This window comes from Protopterus annectens, chromosome 9.part0 (assembly GCF_019279795.1).
Source record: "Protopterus annectens isolate FY-2018-M chromosome 9.part0, PAN1.0, whole genome shotgun sequence".
In the NCBI taxonomy this organism is placed as follows: domain Eukaryota; kingdom Metazoa; phylum Chordata; order Ceratodontiformes; family Protopteridae; genus Protopterus; species Protopterus annectens.
Genome location: NC_056743.1, coordinates 781,324,895 through 781,344,497, shown reverse-complemented (window position 1 = coordinate 781,344,497; position 19,603 = coordinate 781,324,895). Strand labels below are relative to the sequence as shown.

The following is a 19,603-nucleotide window of genomic DNA, read 5'->3' as shown; positions in this document are numbered from 1 at the left end:
AGATACTCCCCCTCCTTTTGTGGTTCGGTCCAAGTTTTGGGGCCGAAAAGCATGGTATGAGGTATAACCTGGTAGTGCTGGGGTGCTCTCGGGAGCCCTGAACCAGGTTTCTGTTACTGCACAGATATCGATGTTCTCCATGCTAAGGAGAGTTTCGAGTGCTTGCATCTTGAGGTTTAGACTTCTGGTGTTGAGTAGCATTATTCTTAGTTTCTTATCCCTTGTGATACCTATGGAGGTGGGTTTGTCTTTTGAGCCTTGCCTAAAAAAGGCACTATGGGGGTGGCAAGAGCCTTTGTCAATATCCGAAAGCCCAGGGGTGACAGGTGCAAGCCGTCCCTAGTGAAGCATCGTGGCTTGTCGAGCATATCATCCCAAGCTGACAGGCATTCGATCCCCTTTGAATGACACCAGTACTTAAGCCAATTGTTGAAATTGATCATTTTGTTATCATATTGTGGCATCATTCTTGGTGAGGGTAAGATGCTACTCAAGGTCAGGGTCATACCGGCCTGGGCTACATGCTCAGAGAGCTCCTTTATGTCTCTTTTCATGTAGTCCAGGGAGGTACGTCTCAGGTCATTCACACCAGCATGGACAATGACTGAGTCATATTTGTACTTGCCTTGGAGTGACCTGAGTGCTTGTGTTATGTGGCGGATCCTAGCGCCTGACAGGCTGCTCACCGTGACCCTCTCCTTGTTCAGCCTGGTGAGCGGGACGTCAGTGTGCCTGATGATAGAGTCACATATTACAAGTGTATCAGGTGTGTTGTTTAGTCTTAAGGGCTGTGACTGTTCGGCACACTGGCTTTGTGAGATATGTGTTGCACGTGTTTTGTTTTGGGGTAGCGGTTGCTTGGGTGTCTGCTTTGGAGGTCTCTGCTGCTTAGGCAGATCTTTATTTAGAGCCTCGAGTATGTTTTTGTGTGATTATGTGTTTGGTTTGCTGTCGTGGTAGGTCTATGTGAGACTGGAATTGTAGTGAGTGTGGTTTCCTTCTCCTCTTGACTGGTTATGCCAGTACTGAGTTGAGAGAGATTAGCCTCCAGTTTGGCTATATGGTTGCATCTCTCACATGTGTTGGAATTTGTTGGGAGGAGGAGAGGGTTGTCTGTGTACATGAGGCAGTTGTAACATTGCCTCAAGATTCCCAGATTCATCAGCTGGACCGGAGAAGAGATTGACAACTGACCTTTGGACATGCTAGAATAATATTGGGAATTCCTTAATAATTGAAAACAAGGGCCAGTGGGTAGTGAGGGTGTAGTGCTTTTAATTTTTAGTGCTGACTTATATAATTGCTTTAGCGAGCAAGTGCCAGGTAACTTAAGTGCAATGTGTTACAGGTAACTTAAATGCAAAAACGACAAACAGTAACTTTCGTTTTAAGTGAAACAAGGAAATAAGTACAGTAAGCAATGCAGATATCACTAGTGATCCACAGAAGCGCTGAGAAGCCAGATTAGGTGCAATTAGTGTTCCAGGGAAATAACAAGCAAACAAACAACAAGCATATAAACAAAGCTAGATTTAGCAGGCCTGGATCTAGTCTATGCTACAGCAAACAAGGTGTACCAATTTCAGTAAGATACAGTTCAAATATTCAGGCACTATAAACATTTAACCAGAAATTCCCAGCTCAGAACGGCAGAGTCCAGCTTCTTCTCCCACAAAAGTGCAGACCACGAATCTTCTTAATGTAAAATAACTGGCCTGAAGCCCAAGTGCTTAAACCAGAACTAATACACTTTAAGAATAACAGACACTGGGCTTTCAATCAGCAGTTCCCAACTTAGAAGGATGAAAGCTACCTGTCCTACCACCACAGTAGCTGCCACAAACCTTCCTAATGTAAAACAACTGGTCTGAAGCCCAAGTGCTTAATCCAAAAGACTTACAATGATAGCTACACTTTAATCAAGTTACTACCAAGCAGTAATAAATACAATTGAATACTTTAGAGAATGCCTGGATTAGTGCTCAAGTTACACAAACAAAGCTAGATCCAGCAGGCCCGAATCCAGTCTATGCCACAGCAAACAAGGCGCACCAACTTCAGTAAGACGTAGTTCAGATATGCATGCACTATAAGCCTTTAACCAGAAATTCCCAGCTCAGAAGGGCAGAGTCCAGCCTCTCCTCCCACAAGAGTGCAGACCACGAACCCTCTTAATGTAAAATAACTGGCCTGAAAGCCCAAGTGCTTAAACCAGAATTAATACACTTTTAGAATAACAGATACTGAGCCCTCAATCAGCAGTTCCTAACCTAGAAGGTTGTAAGCTACCTGTTCTGCCACTACAGTGCAGACCACAAACCCTCTCAGTGCAAAACAACTGGTCCAAAGCACAAGTTTTTAAACCAAAAGGCTTAGAATGAGTTACACCAAGCTGTAATAAATACAATTGAGTACTTTTAAGATGATGCAAAAGTAAAATAAAGTAGGTAGAAACACAAGTACAGTAAAAGCAGATTAAATTTTTTTTTTTTCTAAACAAGTGCTGAGATCAAAGAAACAGATTTGAGTGCCGAAACTAGAAAACTGGCCAGTTACAAGAAAAAAAACTAAGCTAGAAGGCTTCCCTCCAACACAGAAGGGCTTGGGGGCTCAGAAGCCTACAAATAGTCTATGCCACTTAACAGGAAAGGCAGGAAACAAGCTTACATTTTTTTTTTTTCTGTTTTCCAGATGCTCTCTTTGTACACAGTAGGAGTGCCTGAAATCAGAATATGATCTCACTGCACTCAGTTGAGTGAGCAAATGAGATGGGCCCAGAAGGAGTATCCAAACACAAATTTACAAGAGGGGCGGGCAGAGTCAAAACTTCCAGTTCAGTTAATATTCCTGCAACACACAGTTAAAATCAATTTAAATACTGTATTTTTTTGAAAAAAAAAGTGCAGATAAAGGTATGCTAGATCTAGAGGATATGATAGTGAATTATTGGACAAATGTTGGCCTAGATTCATTGATGAACATGTTAATGGGAAACTAAAACAAAAAAAATATAGAGAGAAAGATGGACTTAGGGGTCACATTAAAAATGGGAAAGAGGATATTTATTTTGTCACAACATATAGTTGTTTTGGTTCTAAAATAGTTGATTTGGTTAAATATTACTGGGACTTTATAATTTCTCTAAGATATTTTTCACAGTTGGTAAGTGATGTGCCAAAAATATCCTATAAAATAGGAAGTAATATCAATACATTTTTGGTTAGAAGTAAGTTTGCTAGTCCCCCTATTAATCTTGTAGAAAGTCTTTTAGATTACGGAACTAGACCATGTGGAAAGTGCAAAGTATGTGAACATGTGGTCCTGAGTTTTAATAATATAAATGGAAAACATTTTAATGTTAAAGGATGTTATAATTGTGAAATGGAGGGCATAGTTTATGCCCTAAGATGTCCATGTAATAAGTTTTATGTGAGGGAGAGCAAGAGGTCTTTAAAGTGAGGTTAAGGGAATATATTAGGGACACTGCAAGAAATAAGAAAGAAAGTTCATTGGCAGAACATTTTAATAAAATACATGGTGGGGAATCTGTAGGATTACAAGCTACAATATTAGAGAAAATGGAGTTGTGAACATATAAAATATATTATTGTTTAAAGAGTCCCTTTACATTCTGAAATTTGATACTTTAGTCCCAAAAGGACTGAATTTAGAATGTAATTGGCATTTTTTCATTCATTAATTGATGTTATTATTCTTTAATTAATTGATTGTAATTGGTTTTAACTAGTATGTATATATAGACAGGTACACCTCATAAAGTGTTTTACTCCTCGAAGGCAGTTTGCCGAGACATCAGATTACAATAAAGTTATTTGGACACTGGCTGGTTGTGGTCTTATTATCAAGTAGATGTGGTGGTGTTCAGAGTTTGTAGTCATAAAGGACTATTAGTTCTTGTATTTGCTCATATAATTCAAAGGTAAGAACAAAAGTAACTTTGGTGGCTTTTTTAATTTATTTTTTTATTAATTTATTAATGTATTAAATAAAATAAGACCACTGGACAAAAGTCCTATTTTAAGGGTGACCTAGCAGCACTGCCTGTTTAAGTTGCTCACTCAGAGTCAAACACTGGCAAATGGAGGATAAAGATATTATTCTCTGGACAACAGGAATCAGCAAATTAACAGATCACAGCTCATAGCCTTAATCCTGTGCAGTAGCTGTCAGGCTAATTAGTAAGAAACCATAACCTGTTTGGAAACAGTCTTTATATATTTTTTTTAAAGGATATGAATAGGCTAACATAGAGGAAACTATATGACAGCTGTGAAGCCTTTTACAATAGCTAGTAAATTATTATTGAGGAATCTGCTGATACATGAAGAACCATGGCTAAGAGCCACAGAAGTGTGGGAGTGCAAAGGGAAACATGGGGACCACATAGTAATTCTTAAACAGTGGTATCTCACACTCACAGGGTTCCCTCTACTCGGAGTTATGACAGTCATAGAGTCAATATATATATATATATATATATATATATATATATATATATATATATATATGTATGTGTATATATATATATATATATATATATATATATATATATATATATATATAATATATACAATATATATAATATATATATATATATATATATATATATATATATATATATATATATATATATATATATATATATATATATATATATATATATATATATATAGTCTATATTATTTCCTTGAAGAGGCATTCCATCGAACCCCTCTTCATCAACCCTAAAACTGTGAACTTTCAAAATATCGAACTTCCACATAAGCGATTTCTTTCCCTTGGAAAGAAATCGTTTGCCCTACAAACATCAACAAATAACCACAAACACTACAAAGTCGGGGGCTTCAACCCCCCCCCCTAACTAAACATACCAACTCCCAGATCGGACTACAGCAGGGAAAATGGCAAACTGACAAGGATGGCCAAGCAATTTCTTTCCAAGGAAAGAAATCGCTTATGTGGACGTTTGATGTTTTCAAATTTCGCAGTTTCAAGTTCGATGAAGACGCCTCTTTGAGGGAATAATAGGAACTATATATATATATATATATATATATATATATATATATATATATATATATATATGTAATGGGTGTACATTTGGGGGAGGTAGGGTTACCCCTTTTGCAAAAACACTTTAAAGATATACTAGAGAGTCAGTGGATTTTGGGCTTTGCTTTTTTTTTTTTTTTTTTTTGTTTTGCTGACGTTGAAGTTTAACTTTCAAAGTCTCAGGACTTGCAATAATAGGTTGCATCATCTTAATTAATCAGGGTTCTGCAAACATCATTATAAGAGTCTACCACAGACGAGGGAACATATACTTTATGCATTTCAAACTTTGTCAAAGTTGCAGAAGTCTTCTTCAGAAAACTCATGGAAGCAGTGCTGCAGTTCGGAAAACATTTTCTTAAACTGGATAGCATCTGTAAAGGAAACATCAACAGGCTAGTCTGAGGAATAAATCAACCAAAGAGGCATCCTGATCCAGGACTAAGCCAGTGAATGCAGAAAATTAGTGGGACTCTCTCTAAAAATGTCATTGCTTCAAAAAAGTTAAAATGGTCTCAAAGTCAATAATTACTGCTGTGAGGAATGACTAAAGTTGGGAACGAGCTATATGTGACATGGAAATATTAGAATTAGAAGTCCAAGCTTCAGTTGCATTAGAACTATGCTACAAATTCTGAGCAGAAACCAAAATAATCATTTATCTCCAGGCAAAACAAAACAAAAAAGAGGGATGAATACTGTCCTGGCTCGAAGACACAGAGGGATAAATCTCTGACTTTGACCCAGGAAAGTTACGATTGATTAATGGGTTAGGGTGCTGCAGGAATGAGACAGGAGAGGATAGCAATGATAGACCATCATTCAGTCACACATGCTGTGAGAGCAGAAAGGAGATGTGGCCTAGTCCATTGCAGTACAGGTACTTGTTGGAGAAAGAGACAATTGCCATGTAGAGTTCTGATTGTACAAAAGTGTTTGGCTCTCCCATGCCACGTTAATGTGCTAGACTTCATAGTGCATGCATGCATGCCACAGAAGAAGGCACTACAGAACCTTCCATATACAAGCATGCATGTCAGCTGTTAGGGAGGTACTAGGATTTTAAAAGTGGAAAAAAGCTGATGGTCTCTCACAAGTGACTCTCACCCAGCTGGGAAATGAATGGGGTCATCAGTTGCTGGGTGGCTGGTGACCGTTCTGACAGTGGGAGAAAAAGAATATCAAAACATAAGAAATGAAAACTGGTTAAAGGTGAAAGACTAAATCCATAGGGTGGCATCTGGTATTTATCCAGACATCCTTACTTAATATAGACTCAGATCAATAAGTTCAGAGTTCAGACGATGGTCCTAATCAGCTGAACAAGCATGTCTAAAACAACAGCCAGGACATCTGTTCCGCAGCTTTGCTATTTTCATCCTTCAATGCACTGGGTTCAATATTATAACATTCAAAGATTTGCAACTTCGATGTTATAATATAGACCCTACTTCGGGTCTATATCATATATTTGAAATTCCAAAATATCAAACACCATAAGCTCGAACTTGGAATTTCAAAATATGATAACACCGAACACTCACAATAGTGAATTTTTTCCCAGGGAAAAAATTCACTGTTCCGAGAAACATACACACAGCACAAGCACACCTAAATAAATAAACCACACACATACCCTTAACAAAACCCTACTTCTAACCTATTGTACATACATTCCTATCTAGCCAATAACCTTAACCCGCACCCTAACACTAAGGTCATAACTATCGCACTCTTACCCTATGAAACTATACACAAACAAACTAATTAATACACACACATACACTTAACTAAACCTACTTCTAACCCTACACCAAACCATACATACATTCCTACCTATCCACTTACCTTAACCCGCACCCTAACCCTAAGGTCCGTAACTATCGCACCACAATGGAGGAAATAGCGAAGCCACGGAACGGCCCATCAAAATCTTGCCCTAGGTAAGAATTTGATGTTCCGCGGCTTCACTATTTTCATTCTTCGATGTAGTGGGGTCGATATTATAACATTCAAAGTTTTGCAACTTCGATGTTATAATATAGACCCTGTACTTCACAGTTTTTTCCTGTTTTTTTTTTATTTTTACTAAGTTGCAGGTTATCTTTAAGCTTCTTTTCCTTTTTTAATACTCCTGAGGTGTCAGAACAGCCATCGTTTTCCTTGGGCTTACCTGACTTATCTAAAGCTGTATAACAGGTTTTTATTTCTAAATATTTTTCAACAGGAGAATTCTGATTAATAGAGGCAAACTGGAAGGAAGAATATAAAATAACTAATCAGTTTCTTGCACTTAACATTTAGATGTTACGGCCTTAGAAAGCATGTGAAGCAGTCATCAAATACATCATAGTCAACATTTTCATAGATATTCTCAAGAATCTGAACACTGTTGACATTGTACTGTCTTAGATATGATCACATCAAACAGCTACACATCTCCATGATGTGGTGTCAAATCTATATGACTCGTGTCCTCCAAAGCATCTCCAAATGCAGTTAAATAAGTGTGGCACACCTATGTGTGACAGTATATTCTATAGAGATAAGAAGAATAAGACAATATAGCATAACAGATGCCATATAGTGGGCTTTCTTCTAGCAATAAAGCAGAAGATGTAAGAGCTTCTAATTATGGGTAATAGCCTAATAAAGACTTACAATGAACCAAGGGCATTCGGTACAGTAGAGAAGAGTACAGTACTTAGGAAATAATTCTTCCACAATACAATTCATCTCCTTGCACAACAGGAGTTCCCTGCAGCTTAGCTTCATGATAGTCACTGGTGTAGTTCTGCTCTCTCTGGACAAAACAAAGAAGCTCATCAAGGACTACAGTCAGATACCTGAGAAGTACCCTCAGCTTGTGATGCCACTCTTTAACTTTGCCTTGTATACAGAGTATGTGCAGCTCAATGATATCCCAGATGTGGCAAAACTGTACTAGGTATGTTGATGGCAGCTTCTTCACCTCACTAGTCTGTGACTTGAAGTTTTTCTGGCCTACCTCTCACACAATGATGGGCTGAGAAAGGTGTTACATCCTTCTCTGCTGGCAGTTAATTTGTAATATTCAGGAAGATGGGCACAACCTCATTTACAGGTAAGACAGAAAGTACTGTGTCCATCCTCATTTGCATCGAAAAGGTGGCATCCATACCATAAAGAGCTAAGAGATGGTGTTTTGGTACATGGCACCAAATGATCTGCCTGCAGTCAGACATGGCATGTGATTCCATCCTGCAGACATTAAGAATGTCTTGCAGACAGATCATACTGTTTCCTTTTCAAAGTCCCTGAAGTTGAAAAAGGGACGCATCTTATCTGCCAGCTCTTTCGGGATGCCCCACATTGCTAAGCATGCTTCTTCTGACATCCAAACATGCAGACTAATGACTAAGTGGTGACATAATAATATAGCTATGTAATGTGTGTACACAGCTGCCTACACGTGGCAGTTTCAACAGGTTACATCCCATGCCCCAGAACAACATTTGATCTGCACACATCATTTGTACTGGCAATGGAAGACAGAAGCAGCAATGAGTTTAAGGATGAAAGTGCTGGTTTTCTGAAGTTATGCAGAGACAGAATGTTAGACAGTGCCATGGGTGCTTCCATGACATTCTCTATTATTTTTGGTATATCTTGGTGATAGTTGTCTTTAAGCACCATTAGCTGTGCATCTCCTGGGGGGACCTTTTGTAGTAACCTGTCCTTCATTGCATTTATTCTGAGGATGACAACACCTCCATCATATCAGTGGGCTACTGTAGAAGTTCCTCTTCCTGCTGCTTTATGGTAATGCTCGACAAGTGCAACTTATACTAGTTATGGACACAAATGAAGTATATGTGCCCCTGGTCACATCTTTTTAGATGGTGCAGAGATCTGCCCACAATGAGCCTGTCCTTAATTCTCTAAGAATGGACTGTACAGTACATGTTGCTCAGCTGTCCACACACATTTTCTAGTTCATCAGTAATACAATCACTTGTAATGAGGAGCTTTGTCTTATTGTATGTGCCAATGCACATACTTAGCCATGTAGCATGTAGGCTGAGAGATGTTCAGCCATTGAGCAATGCTAATGTATGCCTGCTGAAATGTTGTGATGGGCGAACCTCTCTGTTATTTTGCTGTTGAGGGATGAATTTTCAACAATGTGCTGTGCTCAGACAGCTGCCTTTGTGGACATACTTAGTAGTTTCTGTTAGACCACAGGATTAAAAAATTGTACTACAGATACTACTCTCGGAAATATTGTGATCTTTCTCCACAGAAAAGAGAAACTTATGATTGTGTGATGAAAGACTTCCTTCCACAGGTCAACTTTCAACCAGGTAAAAGACAACAGTGAATAGACTTACCTGTATAAATTCATTTAACTAAAAGTAACTAGATGCAACTCCAGGATGATACATTACATGCAACTGCTGCTACTTCAGGAGGAATACTATATGAACTGCTCAGATAGCTAAAATGCATCTTCTTCTCAGAGTAGCTAAACTAAATTTGCAGGCTGGCAGAGAACTCTTACAGCAAGCTCCACCATTACTTGACACTAGACTTTCAAAAATAATTACAGACCAAACCAGCTTAATGAGCAAGTGATATATTTTGGCAGCAAACTGAAGAAGAATCCTCATGGAGTTGGGGATTCTATACTACTATATACATTGTCACATTACTTTGTTTCAGGTGCAGAAAGCAGATGCGTTTTGGTAGAGAAAGTAGATATGTTTGTATTTTAATTCACTGCTAAGGATGCCTCCTCCAATATTCTCAGAGCTGCAGTTCAGCCCACGGTACATCAAGGTGGTGAAGTATGGAAATAGAAACAGCATGTACTGATGGTTCTCAAACATGTCAGCATCTGTAGCGGTACACACGTTACTTGCTGCAGCCATAGGAGACCCATAATCACCAGAAAAACTCATTTCTATTGTCTAGATATTGCAAGTAAATATCTCAAATTGTTTTCAACTATACAAGAGGTTGTACCATAGGAAATTCAATTTAAACAAATGTCATCACTTATGAAGTTGTAATGTGATTATCTGTTCCCAAACTGATTAAGAGTTATACCAGATTACTGATTGTACATTTATGTGACATATTTCTCATTAACAGTAGGTCTTTAAGGGAAGCAGTCTTGCAGCATTTTTTCACTTTTACATACAGATTAGGACTCGGATTTGATACAAGAGTTATAAATGACACTGATTATATATAGCATTCTGATCATAAATCTTTGTAGTGCATGGAGGTTTATCTAGTTCATGTACTACCAGCTACAAAAGAAAAAATGGCAAGTGTTTTACCAGCTTCAAAAGCCAGTAAAGCACTTAGTGAGTGCTGACACATACACAGCAAGTAAATATAACTGGATGAAAAACTTGGGGACAAGTTTAAATACTGATGTGATTTACTTAAATAAGATACAGACTGATGTCTGCAAACTTCATTGGACAGAACAAAAATATGAGGCAAAATAATCAGGGACAGTTGAGAGTGAAGAACTTTCCCTTCTATGAAACCCAACTGAAACAGTGGTTTGGGTTTGTACAAATTTAATTGTTACACATCTCTGAAAGTGTGGTTATGGTTGGGTCTCACTTTACTGAAGGGCTGAATGTTGTTTCACTTCAGAGACTCTGACTAGAAGAATGGAAAAGGGGATTCACTTTGACACTGAGAGAGCTTTACAATGAAAAATATACTGTTTCTTTGCTAAGAAAAACTGTTTGGATGACAGCTACCATCAGTGAGTAGAGGCCCAAATGTTAAAAACACTGCTACAAGAGTCTCAATCGAGCATATACTATATTGATGAGGGCCATTACACAAATGTATTTTTTTCTGCTCTTGGTGTCTAGGTGAGAGCATAAGGCAGCATAGTGTATGCATTCTGATGTCTAAGGTGGGAGATACTCTCAACTTAATGCATGAAAGGAAGCCGTATATTAAAGCTGAAACTTCATAAGGTAACTCCCAGCAAGTTATAATACTTATTTCCCAGGCAAGTGATGCAGTAAAGATTTACAGCAGAGCCCCTGCATGCATACTAATATTTAAAAGCGAATAAGGAAATGTAACTTAAAAAAATCTTATATCAAAAGGTGCTATACATTAAATGATTTAACAATAGTTACAAATTATGTTAAAAAGTGGACCATGAAACAGAGGCTGTACCAGAGCCAGATACAGCACTAGGTGGCCTAGGCAATCACCTACGGCCTGTTGGCTTGGGAGGGGGGGCACTGGTCAGGGGAATTTTTACATTTCTTCTTTAAGGGCACACTCAGTGTGTGCTACATTTCTTACATTATTCTTTAAGGACACACTCAGTGTGCGCTACATTTCTTACATTATTCTTTAAGGACACATGCAGATTACATCCTTAGTAGTGCCTCAGCATGACACATGCATACTTTAAACATTGGAGCAGAGCGCGCATAGGATTTTTAGGAGATGAGCAAACAAAAATATGTATTATTATGGAGCATGGAGAAGGAGAATTGCCATGGGTTCTGAAGAATGACACCGAGAGCAGGTTAAGTGTGTGTGTGTGTGTGTGTGTGTGTGTGTGTGTGTGTGTGTGTGTGTGTGTGTGTGCACGTGTCTATTGTGTGCTTATGCAACTGAGTCAGTTAATAAATACTGATGTTTTTTCTCCTATTTCAACTACTTTGCAAATTTCATCAAGTGATAGTTTGATTTGGAAATAGATTTTCTTCAACTTGCCAAAAAAAAGCTCATTTGGATGATCCAGAAGGGAACAAACTTACATATACCTGATGCATTTCCAAGGTGACTACACGTATTGGCAAAAAGAAACTTAAAAAAAGTTAAAAATATGGAAGATTTACACATAGTTACTAACATTTTTTCATATATCAAGTTATGCTTTACCTGGCAGTCAGTGAGAACTATTGCCAAAAAATGTTGACTTATGCCCCAAAATGAAGAATAGATATTGCAAATGTATTGATGGATTTTAGCATTTTGTTAGAGATATTAATCTATGGAAACACTGGAAAGATAATAGGGGCTGAGCCTGACCTATAACTAGAAGATTCAGTATTTGTATCAGTTATTTTTACCCAGTTGTCCCAGCTTTGTACCAGTTATTTTATCCAGTTCTTCAGATATTTTGTATAATATATAAATGTGGGCATTAGGGTACTGATTACAGTGAGTCACAGCACTTTAACAATTTAATCTCAAAAGGAGAGGACAGCATTTAATGGGTTCTTTATTAATGAACTGATTACTATTAAAGTGGTTGATAAGCGTTGTTTACTGGCTTTGACAGGTATTGAATATTAAGATAAAAAGTGAATGGAATGCTCAGTAATAATAATATATATCAAAAGTTTGGTTTTATTCATGTATAATGATGAATGATCTTTCATCAGAAATACTTTATGGCTGCTGTAAGGGTTCTAATTATAGTTGTGCATACCTATGAGAACATCCTAAAATGTTTAAGAATTATGGTAGCAGGTACTAACAAAGGAAGTAGTAGTCCACATGTATGAATCTGCTAGCCTTAATGAACTGAAGTTGTATGGTAAAACAACATGACAGAAGGTGGAAAACAGTAGCTGGCGAGGTACATCATCAGTCTCCTTTTTCTAATCCATAGGTGGTGTAGGATCTACTCCAAATTATGCTGACAGTTATGGAAAAACAAGTTCTATACAGAAGAATCAGACTAGGGAGATGCAGAATTTCTAAACAAAGATAATGCATTTTACATCTAGACAATATGGTAAGAAATGGTGAAATGAACAAACAGTGCAGCATTAGTTGCTAAACTGTGTCCAGTGAACTTCTAGAACGTGTTACTGTCCTGCACATGTACATTTGGGTACAGCGCAGCAATGTCTTCAGAAAGGAATATTTGCTTTCCATTTGTGAAGAGAAAGATATGTTTCTGTTGATATGGTCCACTCCAAGGTATGGAACACAAGCGCTCCATCTCTGTCTGGGAGTGGAGAAAAACATCTTCCAGCTGATATGGCAAGGCATACTTTTCCCCCAAAGAAGATGCCCATTGTTCTGTCTTAACAGGATAGGGATGTATACACACTCTCACAAATCTTGAATGTTATGTTATCATAAAATATTCACTTATGTGGTCTCATCATACTTCTCAAGTGCCAAGAGATGAGAATCAGGGACATCTGACTAAAATCAGGGATTCCTAATTAACATCATTTTTAAATGTTCCTAATTAGAATACTTAGGGGAAAAAAAGAGAGCCATTTTACTTACTGCAAAGGAAACAGGCTGAGTAGCATGTAATATCAGTCAGTTGAAATACTCATACATGTTTCTAAGGATGGTGGTATTCCAGTATTTCTGATGTGTGTGTGTGTGTGTGTGTGTGTGTGTGTGTGTGTGTGTGTGTGTGTGTGTGTGTGTGTGTGTGTGTGTGTGTGTGTGTGTGGAATGCCCCAGTTAGGTATGGCAGGCTGGTTAACTTAACCAGGCTCAAACCCTGCATCCTAAATACAAGACTCTACATCCTGCATCCTTTACAACTATCAAACTGTCATCCAACAGGTGTATTTTCAAGGACTGTTGCATTTCTGTGCATTCTAAAGACTGTTGAGTTCCAGTGCATCTTCAAGGACTGTGGAGTTTCTGTGCATTTTCAAAGAATGTTGATTTCCAGTACATTTTCAAGGACCATTGAGTTCTTCTGCATTTTCAAGGACTGTTGAGTTTCAGAGAATTTTCAATGAATGTTGCATTTCAAGGGAAGAGAAGTTTACTGTTGCTCATGCTGTCTGTTTTCAATGTGTAACTGTTTTGTTTAGCAAATGGCCATTATCAGTGTCTGTGATATAAGTTTTAAAAGCAGTGTTAATAGCATAACAGGAAGTGTACTTGCCTTTGGGGCAGAAGGATGTGGGTTCTACTCCCACACCATGCAGATCTAGTGCTGATATTGCAGTACCCTTTCTGAGTGTGCCCTCCTTTGCCTGACATGCCTAGTAAATATGAACCTGTTGCTGGTTTGACAGCCATTCCCTATCGCAATATTACCAGATTACTATTTTTTTTGAAAATGTAACACTGGCAATTTATTCTTCAAGGACTGCAGGCACTGAATTTGTACACGAAACCCTGAAATGCAAAGTTGTTTGTCAGCAGCAACCTCTTTATTAGTTATAGATCTTTTAAATGTGGAATTATTCAGCTGATTTTTACTTCTGCAGTGACTGTGTATATTAACTAATATTAGTGAATTGTAATGACAAAAGTTTGTGAGGCATTTTGTGGTTGAAATGTTCTGTAATGGGCAGTTTTGTCATTATTGGTTCATACATTTTGCTTCATTGCTTACTGGAAAAATGTCGAAACCTACAAATTTAAAATGTACTCTGTGCTGTATTACACCAGGAATGTAATTTAATGCAATCAGGATGGTGCATCAAAAGGCACATACATGAATGCATGGTCCTAAAAATGCGTGCAAGGGACCTATGGTTTGAAAATAACTCAAAGGTAAACTTAATACCCCACTGGCCAGATGCATTTTCTTTGAATGTGGGTTTCAATGCTGTTTCAATGAATGTAAGTTTCAAAGCCAGAGAAGCTTACTGTTCTTACTAAGTCTTCTCTCATTATGAGACTGCATTGTTTTGTTTAGCAAATGGCTATCAGTGTTTGTGCTATAAAGTTTGAAATAAAAGTTTTAAATATCTCTATTCATTGTAGAATTAAACAGTATACAAACTGACAGGTTTGAACAATGTTTATGGTAAAAAGGGAGAAATAGCCAAGTAATGGGACAGTGAAATGGCTGGGGGCTACAGTCAGGGGTGGGGGCTTGATCCATTATCGTGCCTAGGGCCCCATATGACCATGATCCAGCTCTGGACTGTGCTATATATCTGTTGAATGCTTGGCAAGAAACAAAGTAAGAGGCACAGTTGCATATAACAAATACTGAAGAGACAAAGTTAGGCAAAGTACTGAGTCTTCTAGGTGTAGGGTGAAATAAAGGGGGATGTGTAACATAATAAAAAAATTGCCATAAATTAAAAAGTGCTTTTGATATAAAAAAATAGAGAAAATAGACTACTTGTAGGTAATAATTATATCCTGTAATTCACACAACTGTTTTTGTGCTTAATTTCTGATTTGTATTTTGTCATGAAACAAAAAAAGAATGATCTTTTGACATTAACACAGCACAAAAATGCATTACTATATAATTAAGTATTGGATTTACTTTATTTTTTGAGTGTATAATATGTTCTTTTTATAAGCATCCATATTTCCATATAGTATGTTGCTGGCAGCTATGTATTTAGTATATGCCGTTTTTGTGGGTTCTTTCACAAACATTCCAGTCCCGAGTGCATGAAGACCACTTTCTCAACACAAGGGACTCCAGCAGTTTGTACCTTGGGTAGACTGCTGCTTGTGCTCACACTTTAATATGAGTTTGAGTGAAGCAGCTGGTGGGAGGGAGTGGGGGAATCAGAAAGTAGATTAGGGCAGTGAAAAGGGGATTTAGGTGTAGTGAGCAGGAGGGGGGGTTTTAGGGTTAGGGACCAGGAAGGGAGTTTTACAGTTAAGGAGTGGAAAGGGAGTGTTAGGTTTAGGAAATGGAAGGGAAGGTTTAGGTTTAGGCAGCAATCACTGGAATTTATATTTAGGGTAGGGTTGGAGTTTTAGCATAAGGAATTAAGGGCTCAGGTTAGCAACTGGGTGGGAGTTTTATTATTAGATTTTTGGCTGTGGTAGGTCTATATAGTTTTATGGGGTTGGATTCTGGGAGGGCTGACTGATTATGGGAGGTCATGCTAATAAGTGTTAGAGCACTTGCTTTTTAGCAGCAATCAAGTGTGTCACAAGTTACTAGCATGAGGGCACTTGTAGTAGGGCCCCTTTTATGGTTCTATGTCAACTATACAAAATGACAAACAAAAAGAAGCTGTTTGAGCAAGCATGCCAAATACCTAACTCATCTCTCTCTCTTTCATAATGCATTCAGAAGTAATACATTCAAAGCACCCACACCAAATACAGATAAAAAAATATGAGTTTATGTTATTTCAGAGCCCTCACCTCACAACCCTCAAGCCATACGCTCTGCCTCCATGAAACTCCCTACTTATTATAATAGCTTTTTTATCATTTTAATGAAGTGATATGGAGAAGATTAGCTCAACAAGATAAAAAGACTGCATTTTTGGGAAAGACACACACAGCAGGAGTATGATTTGGGAAGTTAAATTTTACAGTATGGTTGTGCAATTTTGGAGTACAGTTTTTGAAAAGTAGAACAGCTGTGCAGACTGCTGCTGCACAAACATAGATTTTTGTATTTCTACCTTCTTCAACATATATATTTCAGTGGTGGATTTAGGTCTGGGTGCAGGGGTGCTCACCACTCCCTTTTTAAGCAGTTGTACATTAGTGGCATAAAAAAAAAAAAAAACAGAAAAGAAATGCACTGATTTTTTGTTGAAATTGGAAAATGTAAAGTCAAAATAATACATTTTTCCATTTCAACCAGTGGTGGCGGATCTACTAGGGGTGCTAACACCCACCATTATGTCCACTCATCTCTCTCAACTGTACCACCTTTGGAGGTACATTCTGCTCTTCAGCCTTCCTGTGTGTGCTTCGCAAGTGTGTCGCCTGAAATACTATTGAACTGTGAAGATTAGTTCCTTGTCAGCTCATTCTCACAACCCAATCATGCTCCAGAAGCCACAGTAAACCTGCTCAGAAGTTATGAGAAGTGAATTATGAACTTTTTCATGCTAAGGATGCTGGCAAGTGTACTCAATCCTCACTACAGCATACATACAGGCAGCCAGTGGGGTAGCAAACACAGTAAAAAAAAAAAATCTCTTAAAAGAAGGTTTGTCATATTATCTTCCCATCTTCAGGAATGCCAGCTGCTTTCACCATCAGAAGGTTTAAATTGCTAATAAAGCCAGGAAGATGTCTGACAGCAGTTGTAAATAAAAATGCTGAAACAGATAGTAAGCCTTTAACATATTTATATTTAGTCAAGGTTTGTTGCTTTGGGGCAGAAGGAGGTACACAAATATTGACAATGATCTTTTTTTCTGAGTAATGGGAGAGGGCAGCTGGTAAAGTTATTTACGGACTTCATAGAACAATGTTGATCAGATAATGTATGCGATAGGGGTGGGGCAAGATTTTGAAGTTTGGAATGGTAAATCGTTATTGACTGCTTCTGTACTAATGGTATGTTTTGACTATCCCTAGATTTACAAATCAGTTCCCTTGCTTTGTTAGGTTTCTGATTCGTACTGCCATAGAATTGCTTTGATGGTAAGATTTATTTCTATTATACTTGCCATTTTTTTAAATTTATTTTTGTTGAGCTGTGGTATTCCTTATCTGTGGGTTCCACTGACTCCTTCAGACCTGTTTTGCTGACTTGTGAGTTAGGGGTTGCTGGCATCTTAGTTCTGCAGCAGAAACCTTGATGTTTTTTCTTTCTTTTTAACTTCCTGTGGAGATCTGAAGTAATGAAGAGTAAGGTAAGTAAATTAATTGTTAACCACATATGTCTCATACAGAGATGAACATGAGATTTGTTTTCCTTCTAGCTTTGCATTATATAAATATTTTATGAGCATTTTTTGTTACACTCTAGTTGGTTCCTTTATAGGTTCATTGGTTCATAGGTAGTGTATGTACTAGGCTACTTGTGAGAATTTCTTATTACACAATATTGGTATTTACAATATGTACAGTCTATGTTTTTTATGTGAATGTTTCTGGTGGCTGGTTGTTCTTTTTAATTTGTGCGTATAATATATTATTGTTGAACATTTCTGGCTACTTGTTCAATAAGTTCTGTTTCATTTGTGAGTTTTTAGGCTTCTCTCCCCTAACTAGTGTGTACTTCCTATGTCTTGTGTGGGAGATATTGGCTTAGATAAACAAGAGAGAGTGAGAGAATGAGAAAGAGAGACAATGGGAGATAATAGGAGAGAGAGAGAAAAACAGCATATAAAGAGAGGAAGTGAGAAACAATAAGAAACAGAGGGGGGGATATAATATGAAATCAAGAGAGTCAGAAAAAAAGAGAATATGGGAGAGGAAAGAATATGAAAGTGATCTGTGGTGGTGCAGCGGTAGAGTTGTGGCCTCACAGCAAGAACGGTTCTCCCGTTCGATTCTCGGCTGGAGTGCGGGGAGCGCCTTCTGTGTGGAGTCTGCATGTCCTCCCCATGGTTGGGTGGGTGTTTGAAAGACATACGTAAATGGGCGTGCCTTCATTGAAGGTTGAACGTCAAGCTGGCACCTCGGCATTCGTTAAAATCTACTGTCAATCATTAGCGGACCGGAGTTCCACTGTGGTGACCCCTAACTGGGAAAAGCCAAAAGACAACAACAACAACAAAGAATATAAAAGTGAGAGAGAGAAAAAATGAGAAGAAGAGAATATGACCGAGACACAGAGAGAAAAAGAGAGAGCAATTAAATATGAAAGAGAAAGAATAAGAAAAAGAATATGAAAGAGAAGGAGAGAAGGAGTAAAAGAAAATATGAGAGAGAGAGAGAATTAGAAGGTCCATTCTGCACATGAGAGTATTTGTTATGGCCTCTACAGTAACAGCGCTCAGGATATATTTGCAAAGCATCCCTAAATTTGCCTCGTATTTTGGTCTGTTCCTCATAAAATATATTATTTTCTGACAAAGCATTGATGATTGCACTTTCTAAATAATATCAGACATTTGAGATTTAGACTTCATATCCTTCAGAAAATGGATGCTAATGTTGGCAACTTTTTAAAATATAAGACAGCAATACATAAAATATTGGTACTGACTGCCGAAAGGTTAGAGTACACTGTAACCATGAGAGTAAAAATCTTTTGATCTGGAGGAAATACGGAATTACGACCCAATTTTACAAAGCTTTCGGCCATGTAACACTGCCTACCAAAAGCGCTCAAATACCTTATGATGTTTTTATTTTCTTGAATAAAGCTTTGCAAAATTCGGGTCGTAGTTCCATATTTCCAACAGATCAAAAGGTTTTTACTCTCATGGTTACAATATATAAAATATATTTGTGATTTTTAGCTCTCCAGAGTAGTCGAATGAGAATCATGGAAATGAGGTGTGGTATCTGATACTCATAGTTCATTTTAGGCACCAGTGAACCATTCTAGTCAGGGGGCCCCCAACCACAGCAAGTTATCTTAGTCTGATATTTTGATACATGTTTTTCAAACCAACAAAAGCTAGTACAGCAATACTGAGTACTTTTAATAGACAATAAATTTTAGGATGAAGACTCCTAAGGATCTAAGGACTGATGCCCCTTCTTCTCCTTCAAAGACATCTTTAGTAACAGTGTTTTGTCAAGTCACAGGCTTCCTAACTTCATTACATGTTTTACCACTGACATAGTACCCTTGTCATAGTTAAATTCTCCTGGTGGACATTATTCCACAAAAACTATCACAGCTGGTTTCAGGCACTTTTGATATAAAAGGCCGCAGGGA

The 19,603-nt window shown here is 37.8% G+C and overlaps 1 protein-coding gene across 1 annotated transcript in view; it reads right to left on the bottom strand.

Moving 5' to 3' along the window:
- The window catches only part of LOC122811523 (transient receptor potential cation channel subfamily M member 4-like), a 1,266,622-nt gene that overhangs the window by 1,093,873 nt on the left and 153,146 nt on the right, over positions 1-19,603 (bottom strand). The gene's annotated exons all lie outside the window — the stretch shown is intronic.